Consider the following 6,000-nt stretch of genomic DNA (forward strand, 5'->3'; position numbering starts at 1 on the left):
TTCTAACAATTTTCTAAGCTTTAAATTGATATCCATTTCTTACAAATTTTTATTGATACCAGAGGCTCATTTGCAAGTTTTCACCTGCTTTGTAATCCCTGGTCTCACAATTACATTTAAATTTACTGAAGCTAGGAAACATAGAGCTACTATCTATTTAAAGAAAATCAATGGATATAAGTAGGTTTTATTGTATTTAAGCCCTAGGGCCATGGCAATTAAAGACAAATTAAAGAAGATTAACTTTAAAATACTGGACATTAAATAAGCATGATAGTCACAAAGAAAAACAAATAACAAAATTATACTTCTGTGTTCAGTTGCCAACCTGAGCAACAGTCATAAATTTTTTAAATCTTGCAGAACATTCACCCCAATTACATTCACAAGCTATGTCTCATGACCCACACTCTTGTCCATACATCCACATTTCAGGGAAATAGAAGGACCATCATACTGGTATTCTTCATTTTTACTTATATTTAATGGGTTTGAAAGAAAGTTTCTATGGCTAAGTCAGTAGGCCAGTAAAGGACCTGGTGGTCCTTTAGCCAGGTAGTGCAATAGGAAGCTAGGGACCAGTCAGCCTATGCTCTTGCATGCCCTTCCTTCTTACTGTCCCTAGATTTCCATCTGTACTCATTTAAAGTTAGGCCAATTCTAGCTGAGGTTAGTCATATCACCAACCCCTATCCAAAACAAAATAAACTGACAATGCCAGGAATTAAACCTGTACCCCTTGGACAAAGCATTCCAGTCCAGAGTGCCTACCACTTAGCAAGGAACACAAATTTGACCAGTGAATAATAATTATTTTTAAAAAAGTAGAATATTGAAAAAATTGCTATAATTGTCCCACTACTATCCTGTAAATGCTATAGGCCCATTTTATTTAGAAAAATCAATTTAAGACAGGTATCAACAAAACTCCATCAGGGATTGTATATGCTTAAGATACAATCAAGCTATTTGAATGCTTAGTTATGTGATATTCTAGTCTTCAAATAATAAAAAAAAGAGAAAAAGTATATGTCTATTTATTTTTCACCAGCTCATTTGAGCAAAATCATTTGTGACAGCCAAATGCCCATGGTTGGCTTAGAACCTCTCTAAATGCTATGAAACAGAAGGAATAAAAAAAATTATACTAATCAGCATTAAACTGTCCCTTAAATTTAAACACGTGCATTTAATTCGAAAATAACGCTACTGCTAGTCAGCTTACTATGCCGTTCCCACTGGCTCTACTGCAGTTAGAAATGGGCAGTTACCACGCAGTTACTGCAGTTACTGAAAAACCGTCAGCTGGAACACACCCAATATGAACTTGTGAACAATATGAGCTAATGCCAAGTTCACACGCATTGAAAGCTTAAAGGTTCCAAAGAAAAGTGTTCACACGCAAAGAAGCGTCTATATGCAAAGGGTAAGGACGTAATTAGTGCCGAAAATATTTTTGATGATGGAATATTTGAAAAGTTCGAACATGGATTTCATATTCAAATCTGGAAGATTTGGCGAGTAGGTAGTCTAATTCAATTTGTGTGGACAGAGGTATAATTGTAAGATTGCATATTGCGGTTTTCATTTGTCTTTTTATAGTCATTCCATTCAAGTTATCCTGGGATGTTTGTCATTGTGATAGATTGTCGTAATGCTCTGGTGAAAAAGGAAAAATATTTTAATTGCATAGCCTACAACCTACCTACCCAAAGGTGATTAAAAACTATTTCTTCTTAAAAAAGCGTAAGCACTAGAAAAACCTTTAAGGTTTTGGCTTGTTGCTTGTAAGGATTTTGCTTACAACCTGAAAAAATTTTAAGCCTAAAATCCTTTCGCCCTTTAAGGAAACGGTTTAAGTATTTGGCCATTATGATCAAATCCTTAAAGTATTTTTCCAAAATCCTTCGCGTGTGAACTTGGCATAAGCGATCCTCTTTTAAAACTTGGCTTATAAAGCCACGTCACTTTGAGAAACTACTACTACTACTAATAAATCCCTGCAGCACCAAGCCGCCTGAGGCCAACACAGCTACGCACGCTCCTCCTCCAACTTAATTTATTCAAGGCCTCCCTCTTTACACCCTCCCAGGAAGAAACGCAAAAATAAAATTTTGGCACAGACCAAATCAACACTTGTCCTCAATTCCCACTGGTGTGATTTCGTGCAAAATCCTGCGACATGCGACAAATAACACAAATTGTGCGACAAACGACGCAAAACCATCCGTTTTGCTGCAATGTCGGATGCTTTGAAAAATTTTAACTCATACGACAAATCACATGCGTTTTCTGAAAAAAAAAATCATAACCGAAGTCATTGAGCTGCTTGAAAAGATAATTTTGGCTGATTGAATTCTTCTAGAGTTTGTCGCAGCGACGCAAAAGTCTGCATTCCTTTGTGAACCTCCATCCGATTCTGTCAGTAACGTCTGTTCCGCCAGAAAAAAATCCTGTCGGGACTGACACAGCAGTGGGAACCTGGGGTTAAGATGTCTCGGGAGAGCACTAGGGCGTGATCATATGATCGTATGAACAATACCTGTTTAAACGATTTCGCTTTTTCTTCTCGGAAATGTTTAAAAGGTATCTATTCCAGCGACATCTTTAGTTTTTAAAAAATCCGAAAATAAGATATTGACCAAGCAGAGTCAAAAAAGCGAAATTATTCTTAACTCTTTTTTCAAAAAAGCGAACATCAAATAATGGCAGTATCACCACCCCAATCTCAATAAATCCGATATACCAGGCTCGACCAGGATCAGAGCATATAACCTGTCCATTCTCAATTCAGGAACTTAATAATGCAATACAACACATTAGGGCTAATGCTACTTGGAGCTACGACAATATTCAACCTACATGAATAAAGAATCTCACCCGTTTTTACAAACAGGAGTTCCTAAATTGCTATAACCATGAATGGGCCAGATCCACATCCCCCAATGTTCGGAAATGTTCACCTCTTCTACAAAAATTAAAGAAAAATAAACCCAAATATGACCCTGAGTCTCACAGGCCTATAATGATTACTCCTGTGCTGGGAAAAGTAATGAAGAAAATGATTTACCAATGACTGCTGTGGTTTGTTGATAAAATGATACATCATACTAAAACTGGATTCCGGAAACACCACTCCTCAACAGATGCATAGGTATTCTTAACAATTGCAACAAATGAATTTCTAGGCTTTAAAGGGTATATGACAATGTTAACCACCAGGTCCTTTTAGTTAAGCTTGCAAGTCTTGGATTACCCCCCTCCCACAAGCTAGTATCCTTTATAAAAACTTCCAGAGGAAATCGAAGTTTAATTTCTTATGAAGGTTGAGCCTCCTCACCCGAAACTACAATAACTGAAGGTCTTCCACAGAGTGGAGTGAGATACCTCCTCTTCTCCCTATTTCTATGGGACGTCAAGCTCCCACAAACGAATTTACATTATGCTGATGATCTGGTACTATGGGCAACCGGAAACACCTTTGAAATTGCTCATTCCAAGTTACAAAATTCCATTATTAATTGTGGAAAATCAGTGCTTTTGGATTGTATGACATTAAAAAAATGGATTTATGATGAAACAGTAAGTTTGAGACCAATGTGTTTAGCCTTTTTTATACCCAAAAACTAAAATATTTGGTCATTTTCAAAAGCTCAAAAGTGCTTAGATTTGAATTTGCAATAGAAGCAATTATTATATTCATAAAGAACATAAAAAAGCATCAAGTGGTATGTTCACTTTATTTGTAAATCAAAAATATGAACAACAAAAATTTACCAATTATTAGTATAGACCTTCGTGATTTTCCCCCTGGGTATGCAGACTAAGTGGAAGGACACTTATACCTGATGCTGTCCCTGCTGTTTTAGTTGGATAGAAAAAATAACCAAAGAAAGCTGCCATTGAAAAGGAAAGAACCCAAAAGTGAGATTTAATTTGGCAAAGCTCGGAGGTTTGCCCATTCAGTCTGTTTAAAGAAAACAGATTCATAATTGAAGCTTTGTTCATTTCAATCTTAAAGGTAACCTATGTTTGTGACACTTCATTAAATGGTTGTAAAAGGATACTTTTATTTATTCATTTGTCTGGTCTGTTTTCTACAAGATTGTTTATTAATCTTAAATTGATATGCATTTTTTACAAATTAATTAGTCATACCAGAGTTCCATTTATGAGTTTTTGACCTACTTTGTAATCCCTCGTCTCAAAATTGCATATAAATTTGTTGTAATTATAACAGTCACAAAGAAAAAAAAATCACAAATTTTACTTATCTGCTTAGCTGCTAACCTGAACAGTTGTCCTAAATTTTTATATCTTGCAAAACATTCACCCCCATTACATTCACAAGCCATCTCTTATGACCCACACTCTTGTCTATACATCAACAATTTAGGGAAAAGGAAGGAATTAAAAGGAAGTGCAATTAGAATCTAGAGGCCAGGCATCCTTTGCTTTTGCATGCTCTTCCTGCTTACTGTCCCCAGATTGCTCTAGGCACTCATTTAAATTTGGGCCAATTCTTGCTGAGCTCTCATGTGATGATCGTATGAACAATACCTATTTAAACGATTTCGCTTTTTCTTCTCGGAAATGTTTAAAAGGTATCTATTCCAGCGACATCTTTAGTTTTAAAAAAATCAGTGATGTGACAGAGTCACATCACTGACCCCTGTCCCAAACCAAATACATTGGAAATGCCAGTAGTTAAACCTGTGCTCCTTGGACAGAATATTCTCAACCCCAATTGCCAACCACTTAGCAAGGAACACAAATATGACCAGAAAACAATAATTACTTAAAAAAAGAAAATATTAAAAAAAAAATCAAGTCACAGTCGCCAGGATCCCTTGCTGCCATTTTCTCTATTGTCCAGTAAACAATATATATATATATATATATATATATATATATATATATATATATATATATATATATATATATATATATATATATATATATATATATATATATATATATATAAATTTATATATATATATATATATATATATATATATATATATATATATATATATATCTATATATATATATGTATATATCATGAAAAGAGAAATCACCAATGCAACAGCACAAACACAAAAAAAAAAAAAAAAAAAAAAAAAAAAAAAGAGACAGAAGGAGAAAAGGAAGACTGTTTTCCTAAATTAGTGATTAATATAGACCAGCACTTGAATGAGGCCTTAACCCTACTCATCCATACAATCACATAGGTCAAACAGCATAGCCATACACAATCAGCCATAAAGAATAATCCATGGACAGGCAGTCATGTCGTCAATAAGTATAAGCCGTCATTTACCAAACAATAGAAAAAATAATATAGACAAATAATTCAGAGTATGCCCATGGTTGGCTTAAAATCTCTCTAAAATGCTTTAAAACAGAAGGAACTTTAAAAACAAAACTTGGCACTTTTTAAGACAATTTCTTATCAAAGCAAATGCAAAACTTTAATGCTGTCCTATGTCATCTCTTAAAAAAATTAAAATATATCAGATGTATATTGATATAAGATACTTCAAAAACTTTTAATCAAATCTATGAACCGAAGGGCCAAGCATTCCTTCCCAATTTATACAACATGTAAAATAACAACAATTCATACTATTTTTTACAAAAGAAGAAGCTTGATTTAAAAAATATATATATATTTAATAGAAAGCAGGTGAAATTAATGAAATAAATCAAAACAAAAATTCATTGAGATTAAATAATATCAGCCATATATTTAAAAACCCAGGAAAAATCCAGTGTTATGGCTTAAAGTTCTAATAAATTAACAGAAATTGAAATTTCAGAACTAAGGCCAGAGAAAAAAACTGAAAATTAAGGTAATATGTTGTTTTCAAAATTTCAAAAGATGTAGACCTGTCAGTGTAGGCACATTTAAGGACCCTCTATAGGGAGAAGGAGTGAAGATAGGTACTTCACAATACCTTTCTGGGACAAACTTTAGCCAGTAGACACATCCCTGAAAGT

The 6,000-nt window shown here is 34.1% G+C and overlaps 1 protein-coding gene across 3 annotated transcripts in view; it reads right to left on the bottom strand.

Annotated features, from left to right (window-relative positions):
* The window catches only part of LOC136034810 (histone-lysine N-methyltransferase SETDB1-like), a 65,897-nt gene extending 64,560 nt beyond the window's left edge, over positions 1–1,337 (bottom strand). For 2 of the 3 annotated variants that reach the window (XM_065716236.1, XM_065716233.1), the window contains exon 1: positions 1,318–1,336. The gene's annotated coding sequence lies outside the window, so the exon portion shown is untranslated. Of the gene's footprint in view, positions 1–1,317 lie in introns of all 3 variants that reach the window. The other variant, XM_065716234.1, reaches the window with a different exon arrangement.
* Between the last annotated feature and the right edge of the window lie 4,663 nt (positions 1,338–6,000).

The sequence above is a fragment of the Artemia franciscana genome, chromosome 13, assembly GCF_032884065.1.
Source record: "Artemia franciscana chromosome 13, ASM3288406v1, whole genome shotgun sequence".
In the NCBI taxonomy this organism is placed as follows: Eukaryota; Metazoa; Arthropoda; class Branchiopoda; order Anostraca; family Artemiidae; genus Artemia; species Artemia franciscana.